Raw genomic sequence first — 24,523 nt, forward strand, 5'->3', positions numbered from 1 at the left:
GGTAGGTTCGCCCAACCTAATATAGGGTCCAAAAAAAAATTTCCCGGGGCGCTGCCCCGGACCCCGTAGAGGGGCACTACCCGCCCCCCTCAAACCCCCCGGATAGTGGGGGCTGCCGCCCCCCCTGTGACCCCCCCGCTGCACAATCGACGCAACGAAGGGGGGCTCCCACCCCCCTCTAACCCCCCGTTTCACTACGTAGGTTAGTTGTGGAAAGAATATAACACAACCCAACAATCTCCCACTTGTTGTTTTCTTTCCACAAGGGGCCACAGGAGAGCTTAGTCATTTTTCCAGCCCTGAAACACCCATTGTTTCTCTACACCAAGAGAACTTCTCAGAGCTCACAGATTTTGTCAATGCATCTGCAGTATTCTTCAAAGTGTCCACCTTTACCAGCAACACCTTTTTGTCTTCTATCATATCCCTCACAAAGTGATACTGAACATCAATGTGCTTTGTCTTTGAATGATAAGCAGGGTTCTTTGCCAAGAAAATTGCACTTTGGCTGTCACAGTCTATTCTTATAGCTCCCTGTACTAACCCCATACTTGAACACAATCTCTGCAACCAAACTGCTTCCTTGCTTGCATGAGTGGCTGCCATGTATTCTGCCTCTATAGTTGATAGTGCCTCTATATTAGATGTCTTTTGCTAATATTTAATATTATAAATAATGAATATTATAAATATTGAATATTAAAATATTAAATATTTATAATATCAAATATTAATATATTTTTTTAATTGTAAATATTATTAATAAGGTGTTATTAACATGAATCTTTAAATGTTATTAATAATTTTAATGTTGTTATTGTGTTAATAAAACTAGATGTTAATAATTTTTTAAAATAATATGATTAATAATGTTATTAACAATTTTTTAAACATTATTAATATTGTATTAATGATGTTATTAATGATTTTATTATTAATAATATGGTTTATAATATTAATTTAAATGTTATTGTTATTATTAATGATAATTTTTATTTATATATATTTTTAAGAAATAATATTTATTTATGATAATATGTATTATAATTTTTTAATAAATTATTTATAAACTAATTTCAAAATTTCCAATAAACCATTTATAAAAGTGAAAATTCAAATTGATGAATTAATTAATTATTTTAAATATAAATTCATTTATGCCCTATCTTTATGTTATATTAAATTTATATTTTATTAATTTTATATTGCAGAAAATGGTTGCTATTGTTTTGTAATATCTTAATATGTGGGTTATATCCTTCCATTCAAATTGCTTTATTTGACATATTTTCATTACAACTATTAATGGCTAAGATATGCCTATGACCTATAATTTTGTGTGTTAATAATTAATATTATTTTATAACATTAATTGAAAAAATCAATTCAAATGAATTAATTATTTATTTATTTTAAATATAAATTAACTTATGCTTTATTTTTATGTTATATTAATTTTATATTATCTTTATGTTATATTAATTTTCTACTATAAAATTGTTACTATTTTTTGTAAATGTAATATTGAGGTTTATAGCTATATCTAATCATTTCACATATTTGTTTTATCATTGATGCTAATTACTAAGTAAAATGCAATGCTAATTTTAAATAACAAAGACCATTCATTTTTTACAAAGGCTAAGTTTATATCCAATCATTTGACATATTTGCTTTACGATCACTAATGGCATCTTAATTATGTTCAAATTCGTGGTGTAGGTCAGATTCACATTTAGCCAAAAGCAACATTGTCTATCAACATTGTCTCATTATGTTCAGTATTCTCTGGCTTTATATTTATTTATTAATTCTACTTTGGCTTTTCAAGGATAAAATCATTAATATTGAAAGGCATAAAGAAAAGGCTCTTTATTTTCTCACATAGAAATACAATATATTAAAATTTATAGCTAGTTGATTATCACGGATTGTGGAGAAACCAGTAATTTTGTAAAAGGTTGTGGACAAATGTTTTTTGGTTATTGGCTAGCTGAATGCAAAGGAAGTCTGTGATTGTAATGTTGTTTCTTTTACAAAATAAAATTAGTCTTTTTTTCTTTGGAAAAAAAAATATAGATCTATGTTAATTGTAAAGAAAATTTTAATATGGTTCAAGTATATGTATTTTGCATGAGATGAGTGATAAATCAACAGGCATCCTATTATACATTATTCATATTCAAAATAAATTTGGTTAGAAGAAATAAAAATGTTAAAAATAAATGGATATTGGTTGGGACATAGTGTTTATGATTGCCTACAATGGAGTGTGAGTCGTGTGAGTCATTTGAGTTATTAGAATTAAATGTTACTTTAGTTTTAATGTCAGATGGTTAGTTATAACTTATGCTTATATTCTTATGGGATATTTTGGAAGCCAAAGGTTCAAAAGAACACCACAAATAAATATTTTATAGCTTTGATTAAATATTTTAAAACTTGGGGATGCTTTCACATGGAAAGCAAGGTTTTCAAAGCTATGTGGAATTGGAGATACAAAGTATTTTTCGAATAATCAGTAGATAAAAGCTCTGATCCTAGGAAAAGAAATAGGGGTGGCGTCCGTCCTAGCTGGTGGGGACAGTTGGTGTTACAATGGGGATCCTTCCGTATCAGAGGCTAGACGATGCCATAATAGGGTGAATAGTGTCTTCTTTCTCATCTCAATGTGAATGTGGGCCTATAACTAACAACAAATTTGAGTTGTATATAGTATGAATGTAACAATAAAAATGAGTTTTATATAGTATGACTGTTACAGTGTGGTTGTTACTCAAACCCAAAGTTCAAACTTGTTGTGGACATAGGTATTAACAATTTCCTAGTGTTGCGAAGATCTCAAACTCATAATTGATTAGGCAAAAGATAATAAAAGTTTGGAAAATAATAGTACTGTTTATGGAAAAGTTGGATACAGAAATAAGCTTTCCAAGTAAGCTCTCATTCTTCAAAAAGTCAACTGATCACAAAAAAATTAATGGAAAGATTGAGGGTACCTAATTATTTATATTTTGATTTTTCCTTTGAATATTAATATAATATACTAAAATAGAGTTTACAACAAATTAATAAATGTTTGAATTCATTTCATGTAACAAATTCAAAGATATATTTCTTAAAATATATTTAATTGTAATAAATTTATTGGAAGAGATTGGTACTGACCTAGAAATTCCAATTAAACAATGAATTAACAACATAATTCACGAGCAATTAAAATAAAATCTTGAATTAAATTCAATAAATATTAATAAATTAGAATAGTATGAAAGTGAGACGCCTACCTTTCGACCTTCTTCCCCATTCAAAGCTTCATTATTCAAATGGCTATTATCATCCCCTGTGAATTCTTGTTGCCTTTATTAGTTAAATCCTCACGATCTTCGACCTTTCGATCTTCACTGTCATTCAAATCTTCTTTGCTTGAATGATGAGTGTCATCACTTTGTTAATTCTTTTTGTTTTTCCCATAAAATCTTCTGGGGTAAACTTGAATGGACCTCACCCCAAACCCATCTGATGGTGGAGCTATATCTCAACGATGATCCAGATCATTGATTTCTAGGCCACTAAATGCCTCCACTTTACCATTGTTCAATTATTACAGGCTCCATGCTTTTGTATTTTCGAGTTTGATGTTTGGGTGGATTTAATATTCAATACTCACATGTTTGTGTTCAAATATTTATTCCAAATATTAGAAATCAATATTAGTGGCCAAATATTGGTGGTAGCTTTTTAGATTGGTATTTTGGTGTCTGTATTGTTGGTATGTGGAAGCTGTAGGAAAATAAATAGCCACAAATTATATAGAAATATATGACTATAGTTTTTATGCAAAGAAAAAGGGATTCGGTTGGCATGTCTTAGACATTTTGATATGGAATGAGTTATGTTTTGTACATATTTCCGCAACTTTTTAAATTGAGCCATGTATATGTATGGAGTCTAATAGTTTCCTCAAGTACATGAGTTTTTTAATAAGATATATACATGCATTTAGTGGCCTAGAAATCTAAAGCCAAGGTGACAAATCAATGGCTCCAAGTGTAGGAAATTAATGCTGCAAACTTGAAACAAATATGTATTTGAACACTCAAAAGTGCCCAGAAATTTATGTAATTTTTACTGGAGTTTCCTCACATAAAATCTAGAAAAACCAAGAAAGGGTTTTGAAAAATTCTACCGACCACCGAGGACCCAAAATTTAAGCTCACTCCTCCTAACTCGCTACTAAATAATACCGTTGTTTTTGGGCACCAAAACTCCTCCAAAAATTATGCAAAATTAGGAGCATACAAACCCATAAACAATTTGGGCTAGATCTGACCTCCTGAAATTACCCAAATTTGGTGCTACACCCTCTTTGATAGTTTCTACTTCCTCCACAATTCCAACTGTTGGATATGTCACCAATTTCTTCTCATTTATCCATAGGATTTCCCTATAAATTTTCTCTCGAAGATGTGAGTGAAATTCCTTCTAAACCCCAACACAAATAAGATGAATCCAACCCCACATTTTTTTCCCAATAATACTTTTGTGCAGGCCCTAAAATGGTGAGTTTGGCTCTCTCAGGAGCAACAACTTCCAGCCCCGAAATTCTCCACAAATTTTGGTCCAACCTCAATAAAATTTCTCCTAAATTTGCTAGCGAGAATTCCCCTTGAAACTCCTCAACTCAGTGGTTCGATCTGTGTCCCTGTGTCCTCCTGGATGTTCGAACTAGTTGAAGCAAGAGCTAATGTGTCCCATGACCTTGAGCAAATATATCCCCACTAAGTTATGAAATAATCTCCTAGGGTGACACTAAAATTTCATGGAAGGTAGAGATGGAATTCCCACTTGGGAATTCCTTGTGTTAAACAACATTAGTTTACTTGGCTAAACAACTGAAGAAAATTTGTGTTCAAAAGTTAGATTGTAAAAATATACCAAAATGGAGGCCACTTCTCCTATTTATAGTTGTTACTAATTTTCTCTCCTTGTGGGCTCAACCATTGATCTCCTTGCTCTTCCCTATCCCTCAAATTCGATTTCCTCAAGAAGTGTGTATTTCCTCATTGGGTGGTCCCCACATCCCACTATGTGATTAATCCTCCCTTTTTACCTAATGTTTGGGACCTCCCCTACCACATAACATTACATTAATTAATTTTCACCCACTCTTCCTAAGTTTGTACCCAAACTTTTATCCATCCACAATTTACAAAAATTGAGAAAGGCACTAGTACACAAAATATTGTCACCATGACTATTTGCAGTCAATATGGGTCTATCATCATTCATATTGTCCTCCTAAGCAAGTCTCAAACCTCAGCTCTTCATGTCAAGCTTTGAAAATGAGAGAAAGACCTTTAAAAATAAATAAAGTTCTGGTTCCGCACTTTCTCTCATTGTTTCTTGCGGTCCCGCACCCCCTGTTCATATTACCTGCGGACCTGCCCGCTCTGTCTCTAAAGGAGTGGGTGCAGACCCCTCTGAAAGTCAAAAAGGCGCAAGTTTATTCTAAAAAACTCACTTTGGGTTAATCCTAGATGATTCTAGAAGGAATTTTGATTTGGATGGTTCGCTCTTAGGTGGTTCATGCATCCCAAAAGAGAAGGAGCTAATCCCTTGATGAGAGGAGCTATCCCTTTGAAGGAGGGCTTTATCCCTTTGAAGGAGGACCTAGTAACTTCCCTCCATTGCACTATAAATTAAGGCATTGGGCTGGTTGCTAGGGAGGTTAGAAGCTGAAGATTTTTGAGGGTAAATGTTGGTGGAATTGAGACTTCCTATTTAAGCTTGAGGGGAGAGATCACATACCTTTTGGCTTCATTGGGAAGAGAGTGAAACTTGTCAAAGTAGAGGAGACTTCTTGTTGGACCCTGGGAGGAGCTTGTACAACATCAAGGCATAGGTTGTAAAGTTCTTCTTTGATTTGAATTAATACAATCAGATTCATTTTTCTCAACAAATTGTCTTATGTCATTTGTTTCATGAATTCCTTGATCATCATGATAAGTATGCTTTATGATATTGGCTTTTCAGGTGCTATTTAATTTGTTTGCTTGTTTGTGTTTACAGATTCGCTACAAGGGAGCTCATTTGGATCAAAGGAGCGAGGCTTCCACAAACTTGCATTGGACCCAAGGTAGGCCTAAAACACTTGTTTGCATTTGTTTATGAATTGCATATTTAGAGAAAGATAGTTTTTGATTGGCTTGCTTGTCACTAGATATCATTAGATTCTAGGAAGGTCGATCTTGTCCGCAAGAACGACTCATTCCATGTGACAGGCACTTAGCAAATTTTTATTGGAAGGGATATTATAGTCCTCCCTGCCAAAAAATGCTTGTACTCAAGTAATTCCTGAACAAGCGTTCTCTGCATGCCAACCCAACCAACACTACAAGCAGTACTGGGGTCCCAATTTTTCCACTGAGCCAGTCCCAATTCATGCACTGACCTATCATAAAGGAGTCTCGAGATACTCGGTACCCAAGTCATCTCGCTCAATTTGAATCATCCCTCACCCCATGTGTAGGCCTAAGGTATAGGGTGGAGAGTCCTTCAACCTCTTGTTTGTAAGCAAAGCACCTCGATGTTTCCAAACCCCTGTCAACTCCACGAAAAGTTGTCCTATCAGAAAATTGATCGTGGGTACCTTAAGATGGAGCTCTTGAAGATACAACCCAAGTCTTATAAAATAGATCCCTCGTCCTTGTGTGCCAATCACGATCGCCTGCTACCAGTCATATAGCCACCCAAGTGAGACGCTATCTTGTATCAACTGGTCTATCAGAAGTGAAGTTCCTGCTATCAAATGAAGTCTGAATGGAAGATATGGGTGACATCCCCTTGTAAGAACCCACTCTCCCCAATATATAAACCAACTGCTAAGACATGTAACTCTTGAGTCCCAAACTAATCTCAAAGTGAGTCAACCAAGTGGATATTGCACCAGTCAAGTCAAAACTACAACCCTCCCATGCTCCTACAGATTCATTCACTCTGGTAAACCTAAGCTACAAATACAATATGGGGAAAATCCACTACACATAGGTATATCCTACTAGAGCACCCCACCTAGGCTCATGCTCCTATCAAAACAATAGTGAGAAGGGCCTTCCTTGACCCATAGTGATCATCATGATGGTCTCCGAACTGTTATTCGAAGGAGGATGCAATCCTGTCTCTATCATCCACATGATCCTTCCGAAACAAGGTAGTCCTCTAACACAATGGATCCTTGGATCCCACAACCAGATCAGAGGCCCATCACTCCCAATTCTTGATGTCTACCACTAAGTAGTACCAATGACCACCAAGGAACACACGTGCCAATCATCCTGCCATACTAGTGCAGTGCCCCAAGTCATTAGTGAATCTCTAGGGGGCGAACTACTCTCCATGCAACTGAAACCCAATGGAAGACCTATATGATCTTCGCTTATAGAAACTAGCACATCCTTGAATGTGGTTGAACTTCCAAGCCTTGAGAGGTCGAGATCCTGTGTTGATTGGAGAAGGAAGTTGCCATGGTAACTCCATGGTTTTCTAGTCATAATCGGCGGTCCAATATGCTCTTACTAGGTCCTCGCCTCTTGTATCTCTCGACTACCATACAGGTAATGACTAAAGCTATTCCCAACATGCAGGGACAACTCAACAATGCATGAGCCTCTCACCCCATGAATAGCCTCGATCCTAAATAACAACAAGGAATAACCACATCGCAGTGTGGGGAAAACCTTAGTGATATCCCATGTGTTGACCCAAGAATGAGCTAGATCTCTCTCTATGAGGGTCATGATCATCTCAAAGTGGAGTGATCAACTCGTCAACTAAAACCTTGTCTCCCAAGTTTGTGGTGACATAATTTTGACAATTGTTGTGATCCATCCATGCCTCATCTCTGATCCCTATAGGTATAGACTCCATATATCAAGGTAAAATCTAGTGTATACCACATGGCCTTGCCCCTGCCTAGCCACACAAGGAACTATACCATCATGTCTCCGTATGGTGTACCTAAAAACTACCAGAAGCCTACATGCCCTCCTATAGAACAAGTCTATCATCCCCTGCATTGCATGCCCCTACAATGCTTCATAAGGCCCTGTCGAAGGTGTGTCATATAGATCCCCTGTAATCATACCCTCAAGGGGGGAGACGGGGGAAAATCATATGCTACCTCTACAACATACCATGTCATCCCTACACGCACATAGTCCATCTTCCCCAATGGGAAAACTCCTCTCTTATTCATGATACTATGGGTCACATCCATCCACCTCAAGTGAGTCTCTTATGCCCTATGACTTGTGATGAGGGCATCAAGGGACAACAACCAGCTCCTCTGTGACTGTATGCAAGTCCTTATGGCTATACTCAAGAGGCACCCATCGTTGCATATCTCTATACACTACAGAATGTGAGGACTAGGGGCTAAGTCAGTGTGCAGCATCGTGCATCCTATCAAGGTCGCCATCTCTACTACCACACATCCATGACCTCAAATGCGTGGAACTCCCCTCTTGATCCTCTTAGAGAGATCTAGTATGAAAAACTCCCTATGTGACAACAACGATGTCACTAAGGTGTTGCTGCCTGGTGTCCTCTGCACCGCGCATATCCGTGGGAAAGGCTCATCCCCATACAATGCTATCTCTAGTGGCCTACCGATGCCACCTCCTCGGATCAACCCCTGTAAGAGTATGCTAATCATATTGCGACTCCGCACCTAATCCACATGCCAGGAAAACTCATGGAGTCCACCTATTCCCTTGCTGTCCCAGCTATCCCCTAGAAATTTGTGGGTGTGTCTGCCCTCAATCCATGGATCCAATGTGAAACTACTACCATCGCTGACAAACTCCATGATGTGATGGGGAATCCCATCTAGATCCCAAAAATATTTTGTCCCTTGAGCCCCTCTCATACACCACGACCCCTACTAAACTATGGCCATGGATACATCCCGACACATAACCTGCTCCATCAGATACTAGCTCAATACCTCTCGCCATCCAACCCCATGAGAGGGATCAAATGCAAGAGCATTAATATACATAACAACTCCACCCTGCGAGCGCTACGCCCTGTGCAACTCATGTTGCCTCGTCTCATTATCCTCGTTAACATATACAATCTATATAGGTAACTAAACTACTCTCCCTCCAACATGTAGAGGTAACCTAACAATACTGCATGCCCCCTCTATGTAATCTTGAAGAGAGCTACTAACTGGAAGTACTGCAACTCTACTAGCTACCTGCATATATATACGCTGCCTGTCAAGGGTAGGCCCAAAATATGACTGCCCATCCTCCTCCATCATGGGCTTAATAAGAGTCCTGAGTTGTACCACCACAGTTAGCTCCTCAAGTATAACATCCTCATCCAATTCACACTACTCAAGGGGCTCTCCCTGTTGCTATAGGTAGCAGTCATCTAGGAACTTTCTCACAACTCTAGGTACCTCTACGCCTACTGACGCCTCATCAATGGAAGGTCCTAGGGGTGTGTGCCCAACTGTCTCCACCAATGTGTCAATGGGAGATACCAAAAGAAACTCTTACAAGGGTGGCTCTTGTGTCACACTGGGTGTATCTACATGATCTCGTGGCCCTGCATACCCTTGGCCTCTTCCTTAGGCTCATGATGTCTAAAATCAAGTCTCCACTAGCAAAATCATGTCCTTGACTCACTCTCTAACTATACTCCTCTATGATTCTCAAATGGGACATCCCTCCTGATCCTAGGGTCCAACTCCTCATACTCATCAATTATATCCATGAAGGACCTCCTCAAATCTACGAAGGGGTTGGGTTCTCTCCCCTTCTTTGGTTCATCCAGAAAATGAGGCATGGTGAGTTCGCTAGGTTGGGCATGGGTATTACTCTGCTTAACTGGATGCACATGCACATGGAGTCTTTACTCGTTATGATTCAATGTCCCCATCATTTGTTGCATCCCCTATAGGACCTTTCGATTTTTCCTCCTCAACTATTGGTTCTGCCTCATTAGCTCCTCCACGATCCCCTGTGTACTTTTCCCTTTCTGTGTCATTGGAGTGCACATAAATTCACTAATCAGTATGCATGCATGGTGAAAGCCTCCATGATCTAACTAGATCTTCCACAGCTATCCAAGATCATGCTCTGATACCACCACAATGTTCCAAATGGAAAAATATAATACATAACAAAAGAAAAGAACTAGGTACAACTATAAATTCCAAGCATGGAAAATGTTGTCGCTCACTGCATTGTGGGTTTCAGTTGGTCAATGTTCCCCAAGGCCAGTGAAGTTTGAAGCCACCTTCCCAGGCCACAGAATCTCTCAAAGCCAAGTCAGACCCCCTCCATTTGCATAGTGCTCAAAACGAGCTTTCCAGTGGTATATAAAAGTCCAGAATGGTCTTATGGAACAAAAGATATGACATGTTGAATATTAGGAGTTCTGTTGCCCTGAAATGAAGGAAAATACCTTATCATAGGACCCCATGCATAGAAAGTCAAGAATATTGGGCACCCCGCAGTCCCGTACCCCACAATCCTACGTCCCGCATCATTGTAGTCCCACTCATCGGCTTATCAGGCATATCAGTTGTTCCCGAGGGTTCATAGGCTTATTGACGATAAGCGACAGGCAAATCCCACATCCCACTATCCCACATGCCCCCTGCAATACCTGATGGGCCATCCTTAAGGAAATGTGGGGGGGGGGTGGGGGTGTGGGTGGGAATTGTCAATATAATGTGAAATCGCTCGGGAAGGCCAAAATAGTTTAACAAAGGAAATGCATGCAAATATAGGAACAGGCGTGCCCTTTCTCTCTCCTCCATGTGGTGGTATGACTTATTGGAGGTCGGGGGTCTTGGGCACAACGAATCCCATAGATCGGTCATGTCAAAGTTCCCGCATCCTGCAATATCATAGTCCCGCGACACCGGAAAATCGATAATCGACATGGCAGAGGGGTTATAACTTAAAAAGATTACGATCTCATTGATTTATGGTATAGTGTTAGATTGTCACGAAGGGGCCAATTCTATTTAACAAAGGAATTCACAAAGGACCAAGGCCGGGAAGGCCATTTTCTCTCTCGTCCAGAGGGCCACATGGTGGGATATGATTTGCCCTTATAGTTGACATGGCATCTGATGCCATCAATGAAGTGGCAATATGGGTGAAACGTGGCAGTGATGACATTACCCCCCATAGATCAGTAATCGGTGGCCGCACTGGTTAAAGTTCTCTTAGGCCAAAGTTCATTCCAAGTTTGTGATTGCGATAAGTGGGGATCCTCTCAAATGCGATATATTATGTGATCGAGCCTATAAAGATTCCACGTATGGATAGTCAGTTAGCACTTATAAATAAGGAAAAATGTCCTCCTTCTCCGGGGATGCAATTACGATATCTTTGGTGGGTCTAATCCCACTGATCGGCGATCGCAAGTTAGAAGGAGAGACGCAAAATGGTAAAGCGTATCAACCGTCAGGATGCAGTATTATGTGTAACAAAAGAAAAAGGCCCCTCGGAAAAGAACTCGAAGGCCTTACCACCCAAGGGCTAAGCCCTTGGTTATAGCTCTAGTCATATGATAAGGAAAGCAGAAATGGGCTAAACCAAAGGGAGTTAAGGAGCATCAGAGCCCGCCATTCTATAGCGCTTTCAAGAGTAAAAGTCTCGCTGTCTTGCAACCCCAATTGGTACATGGCTCTTAGGGTAGATGGGTTGGCAGTTGTGGCATAAAGTAAGTATGATGTAAAGGGTTGAAGATAGTATGGGGAGCTTAGTAAGATTTAATCGCTTGTCATGGAGCCTCACTCCTCTACATAGCGAAGGACCGCCAAAATAGGCACTTATAGTCGACCCTGTTAGGCCCCTATACTACTAGTGTAACCCCTTATTGTTATTAGTATAACCCACTTATTATATTGATGTACCCATGTAGTGCCCATATTGTTACTATTGTGCCCCATAGAAGCCCACTATTGTTATTATTGTGCCCTTACATTATTATTGTTATGTCGGCTCTGATTATGTTATGATCCCTTAGACTCCTATATATAGAAAGGAGGCCTTTTCATTTGTATCATCAAAGAATTGTTCATTTATGTAATATAAAGGAGGTTGCCCTGTCGAAGAGGCTGAGTTCTAAGGCGTTGATCTATCTTTTCTATCTTTTCTTGAGCTGGTTTCATAACATTTGGTATCAGAGCTTTGGATTCTAGGGTTTCGCTGCTCCAAATAGGTCATCATGGAATTTTCGCTATAACTTTTTTCTGCGACGTTTCAGAAGTTGCAAAAAAAACCCATTTTAGAAGAAATCGCGTTGACCCTCGGGTCCGAATTTCAGAGATTTTTGTGCTGTATTTGCAGAGATATGATCTGAGGAAGGTGGTCTTTTTGCAGACTCCTGAATTACATTCCAAACAGGTGACCTGGGGAAAATCGTCATAACTTTCTCTCTGGGGATTGGATTGAAATTTCATAAGAAGGTACAGAAAGAGGATAGACTGTAATTTCTTGCATGCATTTTTTAGATCCAAAGGTTGAAATAGTGACACATGGCAGTTCATACAATTTCACTCTTCTAGAAAGGTCTATAATCAGGCCATCTTGGGAGATTGTGCATAACTCTTTATTAGAGAATCCAATTTGGATTATACTAGTGGCATTGGAAAGAGGACGCAAAGGGCTACTACAGATCACAATTTCAAAACTTAAAGATCTGAAAGTACAGAGTTACAGTCATTTCAAGGTAGAGCTCCTAAAATCAAGAAAAAGCAAGATGAGGAAGTTTGATGGCAAGGATCCGGTAAATTGGATACTTCGGATGGAGTAATATTTTGATCTACATGGTGTACAACTGTTACAAAAGGTATGTATTGCATCTTCATATTTGGAACAAGATCAATTTTTATGGTACGAAGGGCTTTGTTCTTGTAAACAACTTGTTATGTGGTCAATTTTCACGGAGGAAATGATAGCACATTATGAGGATATAAAGAACAACACCTTCTTTAGAGCAACACCACAACAATTGGAAAGAGTAAAAGGGCTTTGTGACATAGTGGAAAGCAAAATTATGGAAACTAGGAAGAGTACCCCTCACAACTATAAAGATGGAAGTGTTGTTTCTCCTAGCCTTCCACAACCTACAAGGGTTACACCACAACAAGCGGAAGAAAAAAGAGAAAAAGGGCTTTGTTACAATTGTGATAGCAAATGCACTAAAGGTCATAAGTGTGCTGAGAAGAAATTATTTTACATAGAATATGAAGAGGAGGAAGAAAAGGATCAAGAAACATCAAAATAAGAAGAGATACGCCAGGACGCCACCCCAGAGAAAGAAGAAATGAATCTGACCATATGTTGTAAAGCATTCGCAAGAATTACCACTCCTCAAACTCTCAAGATAGAAGGACATATCAAGAAGAAAAAGGTGCAAGAAGTGAAAGATCACATCGAGAAAGAAGAAATGAATCCAATCATATCTTGTAATTCATTGTTCGAAATTACCACTCCTCAAACTATCAAGATAGAAAGACGTATCAAGAAGAAAAATGTTCAATAAGTGAAAGATCACATCGAGCATCAAGAAATGAATCCGACCATATCTTGTAAAGGATTGGAAGAAATTACCACTCCTCAAACTCTAGAGATAGAAGGACATATGAAGAAGAAAAAGGTTCAAGCAATGAAATATCACATCGAGCATCAACAACAAGTTCTCCAACTTTTAAAGGATAATGCCACTTCGGTGCAAAATCAAATGAAACAACAAGTAGATCAACATCATAGTGAAAAATGTTTTGATGTAGGTGATTGGGTATTTTTACTGCTACATCTCAAGCAAGCTCTTTATGAGAAGGAAATGTTGGCAATACTACATGCACTTAAAAAATGGCGACCTTACCGAATGGGAAGACTCTTCAAGGATGAGGATGTGGAAGCATTGTTTTGTGGTATTTATATTATCCAACCAGATTGGATAAACGAAGCAAGGGATGAATGGAAGAAGGACGAAGAAGTATGGCCACTTATCCAAAAGTTGTAAAAGATCCCGATTCAAACAATATTGCCAGAAATTGAAGAGGAAGGAAAAATCATATTGGAACCTGGAGCAGTCACAGAAACAAGAACCCGACAGCCACGAAATCCATCAATTTCAGAGTATCTCATCAAGTGGAAGAACTTACCTGTTGAATATTCCACATGGGAGGACAAGAATTTTATACAGAAGCATCAAGAACTACTCAAGCATTGAGGACAACGCTTTTTGAAGGAGAGGGGCATGTTAGGCCCCTATACTACTAGTGTAACCCCTTATTGTTATTAGTATAACCCACTTATTATATTGATTTACCCATGTAGTGCCCATATTGTTACTATTGTGCCCCATAGAAGCCCACTATTGTTATTATTGTGCCCTTACATTATTATTGTTATGTCGGCTCTGATTATGTTATGACCCCTTAGACTCCTATATATAGAAAGGAGGTCTTTTCATTTGTATCATCAAAAAATTGTTCATTTATGTAATGTAAAGGAGGTTGCCCCCTCGAAGAGGCTGAATTCTAAGGCGTTGATCTATCTTTTCTATCTTTTCTTGAGCTGGTTTCATAACAGACCCACTCCATACTCCACAGAACAAGGCATTCGAGTAGTAAAGGTAGAAGTGACAGGGTGATTTGAGCAACACATGAGGCCATACCATGAGAAAATTATAGCTAGAGGCAGAGGTCATCGCAAGATGGGCACAAAGACTTTTCATTTACTTTTTTGTCCGGTTGTTTACTTGTTTTTGTCCTATAACATGCCTCCCTTCAATGAGGCCATTAATTCTGTAATATTTTTGGGGGCCAGAGAGCCATCCCGACCGAGACAGATAGTCAACCTGACACCTGAGACTTGACCATAGATGTTTTTTTTGTAATGAATGTCCATGCTCCCCTCTTCAGAATAAATAGGAGGAAGGAAGACTTCACAAAGGTTTATAAACTCTAAAGGAAACTCTACATGTTATTTTTAGACTGTATAGATTTACAATACAAATTTTCCAGAATATGAAGGAAATGGTGGTGATTGCCCCTTCAAGTATTACAGTGTGTTATGCCTCTGTTAAAACCCATTATGTTCATGTTTCTTCTCTGAATTCATGCAATCACAATTGTTATAAATATTTCAAAACTTCCTCACAGATTTGCCAGTATCAATATGTTATCCATGTGCCTGTAAGTTCCTCACTGATTCATTTGTATCGACATTGTTAATTCCAGTGCCTGTATGGATAAATGAAATTGTATCTTTAAAAATTGTTCTTCATGAATCAAAACACATAGCCTCTTTTCTTCCCATTATATCTACTTCTAACTCGGATAAGTATAGGAACTCTTAAAGCTACAAGCTTTGTGTGTTAAGCATAGAAGTCTTGATGTTGTAAGCTCCATATGATGAGTTACCCCTTCTCTTTATCCTCTATCATTGCTCTACAAAATTTAATTAAATTGTAAGTCCTTGGACTAGTTGGCCTCTACTATTTATGCATATCTCTAAGAAGTAATAAAAAATTCATGTCTTACTCCCTTAGAGGAATGAACCAACCCGTTATATATACATATAGAATATAAGTGAGGTCTCCCTTTACTGTGAATCATTTGAGACTCTCCAAATTTAGATGTACCCATGCACTGGTCTTGTAAGCAAACTGAGGTTGTCTCTAGGAGCGAAAACAGACAACCATACACATATAAACACTGAAATGTGGGAAAAATCTCTGAGCTATTGTATTCATATAATAAATTATGAGTATAATCACTACAATTGATTATTTAACAAGGTCGACCGAAGCACAACTAGTGAAAGATTATAGTGCAGAAACTACTGCGGAGTTCATCTTTGAATACATGTTGTCTAGATTTGGGTGCCCAAAGATATTGATGAGTTATCAAGGGTCACAGTTCTTGAATAAGACCATTGAAGCATTAACTGAGGAATTTCAATTTCACCACCAAAAGAGCACTCCTTGTCATCCTCAGGAAAATGGAACGGTGGAGGCATCCAATAAAATTTTGGAGAATGCACAGACCAAGGTATTTAATGTGAGTAGGGATGACTAGGATCCTAGAATTACAACAGTATTATGGGCTTATATGACCACATGAAAAAAGTTGATAGGTCAGACAACCTTTAGGATGGTTTATGGGCAAGAAGTAGTGATACCCATAGAATACATTGTCCCTAATCTAAGAATTGCAACTTTTACAAATATGGCAGACCCCAACATAATGGAAGAAAGAATGTCACAGTTACTGGCTCTGGAAGAAGACAGGTTTTTAGCAGGATTTCATTAAAAACTGCAAAAATAAAGAGAAAAGGCTTGGCATGATAGGCATGTTAAGCGAAATAAGTTTCAGATAGGAGACCTTGTTCTCCTCTATGACAATAAGTTTGTGAAATTTCTAGGTAAATTCAAAACACACTGGTTAGGCCCATATGTTATTAAGTATATTATTGATAGAGGCACAACAAAGTTAGCAAATTTAAATGGAGAATTAATTCAAGGAAAAGTTAATGGTAGTAGATTGAAGTTGTATAGGGACAACCTTGTCCCTATAGCTTCACCCTCAAGAAGAAAGAAGGAAAGTCTTAGTTTCACATGCAGTTGAAAGTGGACACTGGACTATAAACTACATTGTAGAGAGAGCTTCGATGAAGAAAGCACTTCGCTACAATCAGGAATATGTTGAAGTTTGCAGGAAGTCACGATGTAGGACAGAGGTATGCTACAATAGGGAATGTGTCGAAGGTCATCATAAAAGTAGAAATATGACCGTTAAAGTCGCATTTAAGATGACAAATTGACAGAATTTATGGATAGATACATATTTAATGACTAAATCTGAAAAATATTGGGAAAAATCAAATATAATGATGAGGTTAGAAGGTCAGAATGGTTAGAAATAGTCTACTCCCGCTCTGATTAAGAACTTTTCTGAATTGAGAGTTTGAGAGAGTAATAGTGCGAAGAAGTTGCAGAGATTTCTTGCATGAATATCTTGTCGACTGAATAATTTGTGCGAATACTTAATGAGAAAGGTTTAGAAGGAGTTATTTAACCAACCACCATAACAACAACTGATACACCTACAACATCACTAGTCGAATGACCTGTAGCAGCAACACCCTTAGTAGCCACACCACCACCATAGAAGCTACGGACATCACTGAGATAGAATCAACCCAAGGAAGTAAGAGCCAAGAAAAATCAAGACAAGAAGCCTACCAAACCTATGAAGCATCAAAGGAAACCTCAGTAGGTTGACATTGAAGAAGAAGTGGAGGAAATTCAGGCGGAGGAAGGTGGTGCAACATTCATCTCACCTCTGCCCTCATATATCCTGCCAAGGAAGCCAAATGAAAAACCAGCAAAGGATACCAAAGATGCGAAGTAGGGGACATTCACACCACTATTGCTGGAGGATGTGTCATTTGAAGGAGAGCTTTTAGGAAAGATTCTATAGCTAAGGTTTACCGAAAATGATTTTAATGACCAAACGAAGTACCCATAGTTCATTTCAGACCGGTACTTATAGCAAGATCACTATCCAGACAACATGATGTTGAGGTTGGAACAAAAACGGTGGGCAAACGAGTTGGCACAGTCAAGGCTACTCAACATGTTGAATGTACTGCACTTCGACAGGATTTCAATGAACACAACATGTGTGCGCCAATTATTGGTGTGAATTCATGGCATACACCTATAAATGAGGAACAAAATCCCCATAGACAAAACGGTGATGTGGAAAATCAAAAAGCTACCTTATTAATGGTGAAACCCTGTGGAGGAGGTCCTCAGGAAGGACTAGGGCTATGCCTTGGCAGAAAGCATGAATCAAAATTATGGGTTGGTCAAAGGAAACATGGGATACGACATAAAATCTGTAAGAAACAAAGCAGTCCACTTCACGACACATATTCTAGCCGGAAATATTATGAGGAAGTGTCATGCAAATGAAGTCCCTGCGCTGGTGGTGGATTTAGCCGCATAGTGTTCAAATGGAGTCTAGTATCACTAAGCTACATACTTATGCATAGATTTCTTGGATGACTTTCGTGAGGTACAAGAAAAAAGTACCGCTTTTCACTTTTCTTGGTTGATTTTAGTTATCTTGTTGTTAGCATGGAGGAAGTCGAAGGATACCTAGGTCCCTTCGGTGCTTATAGATGTTTGTGGTGCTACAATGTATGCTTCATTGTGGCATAATACTCAACCATCGCGAGCTCGAGAAAAGAAAATATTCTTGATATTATACTAGATGTATCTGCACATGATCATAAACCAATATCCATGCTTCTTGCCAAGTTTATACAAACAATATAACCCCGTGGTGAGGTTCAAGGTTGTTAAAATTGTCAACTAGGGCCAAACTCCATGTGGGTCATCTTATTAATGGAAGTTGATATTTTTCTTGGATCCCTCTCATCGAGAGGTGTAGGAATGATCTAAATATCATCCAATTCTGATAAGTATTCATGGAGATATGAATTTATTTATGTTATGAGATAATTCGTCAAGGTCGGCCAACAACCAAATAAACCCCACTTGTGCTCAACGTTTTAGTATAAATAAAGGTGGCCTTCAAGTCATTTTAAACACACTTGGGATCTCTTCCTCTCTACTTGTCTTTGGGTTTTAGTAGGAGGAGAGATCGTAAGGGATAACATTGCCCTAATCTAGAGGGAAGAATCCAGAACTGTCAAGAACTACCGGGAATAGCCGAAATTGTTGGAACTGCCAGAATTTCCAGAACTGTCAGGAATAGCTAGAACTGCCGGGAATAGCTATAATTGCTGAAATTTCCGGGAACAGCCGGAATTGTCGAAATTGTCGGGAACTACCAGAACTGTCGGGAATAGCTAGAATTGCCGGAATGGTTGGAACTACCAGGAATAGTCGGAACTGCCAGGAAAAGCCAAAACTGTTGGGAATAGCTGGAATCGCCGAACTACCGGGAACAACTGGAATTGTCAAAACTACCAGAACTACCAGGAACTTTTGGAACACGTGGGAAAGCTAATGCAGACGATAGAAGTCGGAACTACCGGGAATAGCTATAATTGCCAGAACTACCGGAATTGTCATAAATAGCCGAAATTGCTAGAACTGTCGGGAACTACCAGAATAGCCAGAGAATCTGTCTCCGAAGGAGAGCAGCATGGAAGGGACAACTAACTAACATTGGGACAGTTGTATGGTAGTTAGCAACAAATACACCAAGCATGCAATGTTACAACTAGCATGCAAGGGACAGCTAGCATGAAAGAGCAAGCATTCAAAGGACAACAAGCAAGCAAGATGCAGCGGGCACATAGGTCAGTACAAAAGCATGGTGTAGCAACGGAACATAATGCACTACAATGATGGGTACAATCATGATTAATGAAGAATGATGAGATGAAACATAGTGATGATGGGTGTAGCATGGTGCAGCACGGTCAGGTGCAGCATGATGATGAAATGCAACACAATGATAGGTGAAGGAGTCACCTTGGAGAATCAATGAAGCAACATGTCTTCAACGGATCTCATGTATCATCTTCTTAGAGATGATCTATGCTCTTATCTAGATAAGTCAAAGTGTTCACTTCTGTTGTAAACGTACTGTCTCTCTCTCTCTGCTGAACTATTGAAGAACATATAAGAAGAATTGATCAAGGGTTTCTCCACATTGGGGTTTGTCCCTGGCTAGCACCACATCTTGTGTCCTCTTGTCTTGGCTTGTCTTCTGCGATTTATGTTATGTTATATCTTCAGTTTACTTTAATACTGATGTGATTTTTAATATGGAAAAGATATTGAACTAACTGTGAAAATTGAAATAAATTTCTCTAAGCGTAGAACATACCTAAAATTAACATGGTATCAGAGTTGAGGTGAAGACAATGGCCAAGAAAGAGTGAAACAACAATCACCGAAGACAGTTGGGAAAGGACAAAAGGATCAATGGATTCCTCATCCCTCTTCAAATTCACTGAGGGTGAAGTTGAAGTAGATAATATTATTAGAATGGTGCAACAGAAGTTTCTGATAGCCCACCTAAAGATCACTTCATTGGGAAGTCCGGATCTAAGGGTGGAAGGAAAGGTAGATACCTTGGTTGTAATAAGGTCAACCATTATGCGAAGGAGTTTTTGAGGTAGGGACACATGACTTGATGATGATAACAATCATTCTAGGGACATCTTCAATGATGAGAGGAATGACAGGTAATGTAGGTCATCAAGGAAACGACCGACTCTTCAGAGAAAGCAAGAAACCCCAGGTATGAAGAATCAAATGTTGTTTCTAATAAGATAAATAAGTGTTATATTGTATTGGCCCTCTCCTTTAGATTCTTTGGGAATCTGGCTTATTGATTGTAGTGCTTCAAGGCACCTCATCAGATAGAAGGGTGCTCTCTTGAATTTGGTAGAGATGGAAACAACCGTGGGATTATACTTAGAGTCGATGCCACCTATCCTGGAAAGGGTGTAGGGAATGTTACCCCTCAATTGAATGAGGGTAACTCGATTCATTTACAGAATCTCTTTTATGTAATTGATCGCAAGAAGAACCTAGGGTCCATTTCAGCAATGGAAGTCAAAGGTTACAGGGTGGCACTCATCGATTGAAAGGTAAGTGTTAAAAAATAGAATTTTTAAAGATGCTTTTTCTCATGGGTTCAGCGTTTGAAATTTATATCAAGTTGCAGGATGGTCCATTGGGGATCATGTCGATTGACATATCACATCTATAACACAGAAGGTCTACCAATGGGGCCCTACCCTATGTGAGTCAGATGGTGATAGGGATGCATGAATTCAAGAAGAGCATGAAGGTACATGTCTGAGATGTACCGAAGGAAAATCTTATAAGGGGACCATTCCCCTCATGCAGCAAGTCCACAGGTTTGGAACAACCCAAGGGGTTTCAGATTGATGATCAAGAATCTTATGTATGCAGGTGGAAGAAAGCCCTCTATGGCTTGAATCAAAACTCCCCAGGCATAGTATGAGAGGATTGATAGCTATCAGACAAAGTTGAGATTCACTAAGAGTGAAGTCGATCCAAACCATTGTTTGAAGGTTGTGGATGATAGACCTCTCATACCAACACTTTCTGAGGACGACCTATTTCAAATAGGTGCAAACCCTCTCACTTGTAGAAGTAAGAGGGAGTTGGATTCTGGATGTGGAATGGTAAACTGCAAGCCCGTGACTAACTCGAGGATCTTAACTTTCAGAAGTTATATGGTGATGATGTCGAACTAGATTTGGGAAATTCCTCTGAGTTCCATAAACTCATTTGAATTGATGTTCTTGGTGAACTTCCATTCGGACATATGTTTTGCAGTTAGCATGGTGAGCTCATATTTGGTTGAGCCTCACTGGATTGGTGCTAAGAATCTTCTAAGATGTCTTCGGGGCATAATCTCTCATGGATTGAGATACACTACTGGAAATATGAAGCTGCATGATTATTCGAATGTTGAATGGGCAGGTAGTGTGGAGGATCACTAGAGCACTTCTCAGCACTAGTTCTCTTTGGATTCTGCTTTGATATCATGGTTGAGAAGGAAGCAGAAGTCGGTTGTTATAAGCACCACCGAGACCAAATACATAGCTACGAGTATGATCTCGTGTGATGCTGCACGGTTGCAGAAGCTATTAAGTGAGTTGTTTGTAGTATGTACACATGATGAATACCACTGTGATTCTCTGTGACAACCAGAGGGGGGATTCGATTATTGAGGAATCCCATATTCGATGATTGCTCCAGCATATAGACATCAGATACTGCCTTATCTGGGATATGGTAATTCGATGAGCGAGGAGGCTTCATCGCATTGAGACTGATGTATAGGTCACAGAAATTTTGTCAAAGCCCCGGGGAAAGGTCAAATCTATGACTTCACCGAATGACTTGGAGTCATTGGGATACCTTCTTATAAGGGCCCTGCATGTTGCATGCATTGAGATATTAGAGTTCCAGGGGGCTTCGCGTACGTACTGAAGCAACATACAAACACAAGGCGACTCACCCTCCCCTGGTAGTGCGCTATGTACAAGATGACAAGTTCAACCTTCCCCTATGATACCCCATGGTGACTGTGGAATAGATTTATTAGTTCTCCTGTGGGCCTGGATGATTATTTCTCCCATGGCAATTGTGGAACAAGATGATTAGTTCTCCTGTGGGCTGGGATGATTAGTTCTCCTGTGGCAATTGTGGAACATGATGATTAGTTCTCCTATGGGCCGGGATGATTAGTTATCCCATGGTAATTGTGAAACAGGATGATTAGTTCTCCGGTGGGTCGGGATGATTAGTTATCTCGTGGAAACTTTGGAACAAGATTATTAGTTCTCCTATGGATCGGGATGATTAGTTCTCCCGTGGCAACTGTGAAACAGGATGATTAGTTCTCCTATGGGCCGGATGATTAGTTCTCTCATGGCGACTGTGGGGCAGGATGATTCGCTCTCCTGTGGACAAGATTATTAGTTCTCCTGTCGAGGCATCCTACCCATGCAGTCTGCGACTCATGGGAAGTACCTCTCATCTGATCAATGTGCAGGGAAATGGGGTTAGGGACCATAGTAGTACTATCGATGTACGCATCACTGTATCTACTGTAATACCTATGTTAGGATGACCTCCATTGTTCTGGGATCAATGAAACTGATCTAGGATCAATATGAGTGGTTTGAGACACTCTCTTGTGATATTGATCTGGGATCAATAAAACTGGCTTCGGGTCAGTAAGAGTGATGTGACACACTCTCTTTAGATGAAACTAAATTTAGGTCAGTAGAGAATGGTATGAGACATTCTCAATCAATTCTTTTTCTTCATGGTTCAGCAGAGCAGTGTAGGGCACTAATAGTAGAGCTAGTACAGTTGGACATATGGATTAGTGAATGGAGTTCTCCCTAGTTGAGAGGGAGTGTTAAAATTGGAAACTAGGTCTAAACTCTATGTGGGTCATCTTATTAATGGAAGCTGATATTTTTCTTGGATCCCTCTCATTAAGAGGTGTAGGAATGATCTAAAGATCATCCAATTCCGATAAGTATTCATGGAGATATGAATTTATTTGTGTTATGGGACAATTCATCAAGGTCGGCCAACAAGCAAATAAACCCCACTTGTGCTCAATGTTTTATTATAAATAGAGTTTGCCTTCAAGTCATTTTCAACACACTTCAGATCTCTTCCTCTTTACTTCTCTTTGGGTTTTAGTAGGAGGAGAGATCTTAAGGGATAACGCTGCCCTAATCTAGAGGGCAGAAGCAGGAATTGTCATGAACTGTCGGAACTATCGGGAATAGCCAGAATTGTTGGAACTGCCGGGAATAGCTAGAATTGCCGAAACTACTGGGAATAGCTGGAACTATCTGGAAACACCGGAAAAGCCGAAACTGCCGGGAATAGCCGAAATTGCCGGAACTGCCGGGAAAAACCAGAATTTCTAAAACTGTCAGGAACTGTCGAAACTGCCGGGAATTACCAAAATTGTCAGAATTGTTGGAACTACCTAGAATAGCTAGAACTGCCGAGAAAAGCCGAAACTGCTAGGAATAGCCGAAATCACCGGAACTACCGAGAATAGCCGAAATTGCCGAAACTGCCAGAACTGCCGGAACATGTGGGAAAGCTGACGCGAAGGGTGGAAGTTAGAACTGTCGGGAATAGCTAGAATTTCCAGAACTACTGGACTTGCCGTTACTGCTGGAAACAACCGGAATTGTTGGAACTATCAGGAACAACCAGAACTGCTGGGAACTACCAGAACAGCCAGAGCATCTGTCTCCGAAAGAGAGCAGCTGAAACGGACAACTAACTAACATTGGGACAGTTGTATGGTACTTAGCAGCAAATACACCAAGCATGCAATGATACAACTGGCATGCAAGGGATAACTAGCATGCAACAACAAGTATGCAAAGGACAACAAGCATGCTAGGGACAACAAGAAAGCAAGGGACAAAAAGAAAGCAATATGCAGTGAGCACATAGGTCAATATGGCAACATGGTGCAGAAATGGAACATAACACAGTACAGTGATGGGTACAGTCATGATTAATGAAGCATGATGAGATGCATCATAGTGATGATGGGTGTAGCATAATGATTAAATGCAGCACAATGATAGGTGAAGGAGTCACCTTGGAGAATCACTTGAAGCAACATGTCTTCAACTAATCTCATGTATCATCTTCTTAGACATGATCTATGCTATTATCTAAACAAGTCAAAGTGTTGATGTCTGTTGTAAACATACTATCTCTCTCTCTCTTTGCTGAACTATTGAAGAACATATAAGAATAATTGATCAAGGGTTTCCCCACATTGGGGTTTATCCTTGGCTAGCGCCACATCTTGTGTCCTCTTGTCTTCGCTTGTCTTCTGCAATTTATGTTTATGTTCTATCTGTAGTTTACTTTAATACTGATGTGATTGCTAATCTTG

This window comes from Pinus tabuliformis, chromosome 9, assembly GCF_031772625.1.
Source record: "Pinus tabuliformis cultivar Carrire ecotype Pingquan chromosome 9, CPIR1, whole genome shotgun sequence".
Classification (NCBI taxonomy): domain Eukaryota; kingdom Viridiplantae; phylum Streptophyta; class Pinopsida; order Pinales; family Pinaceae; genus Pinus; species Pinus tabuliformis.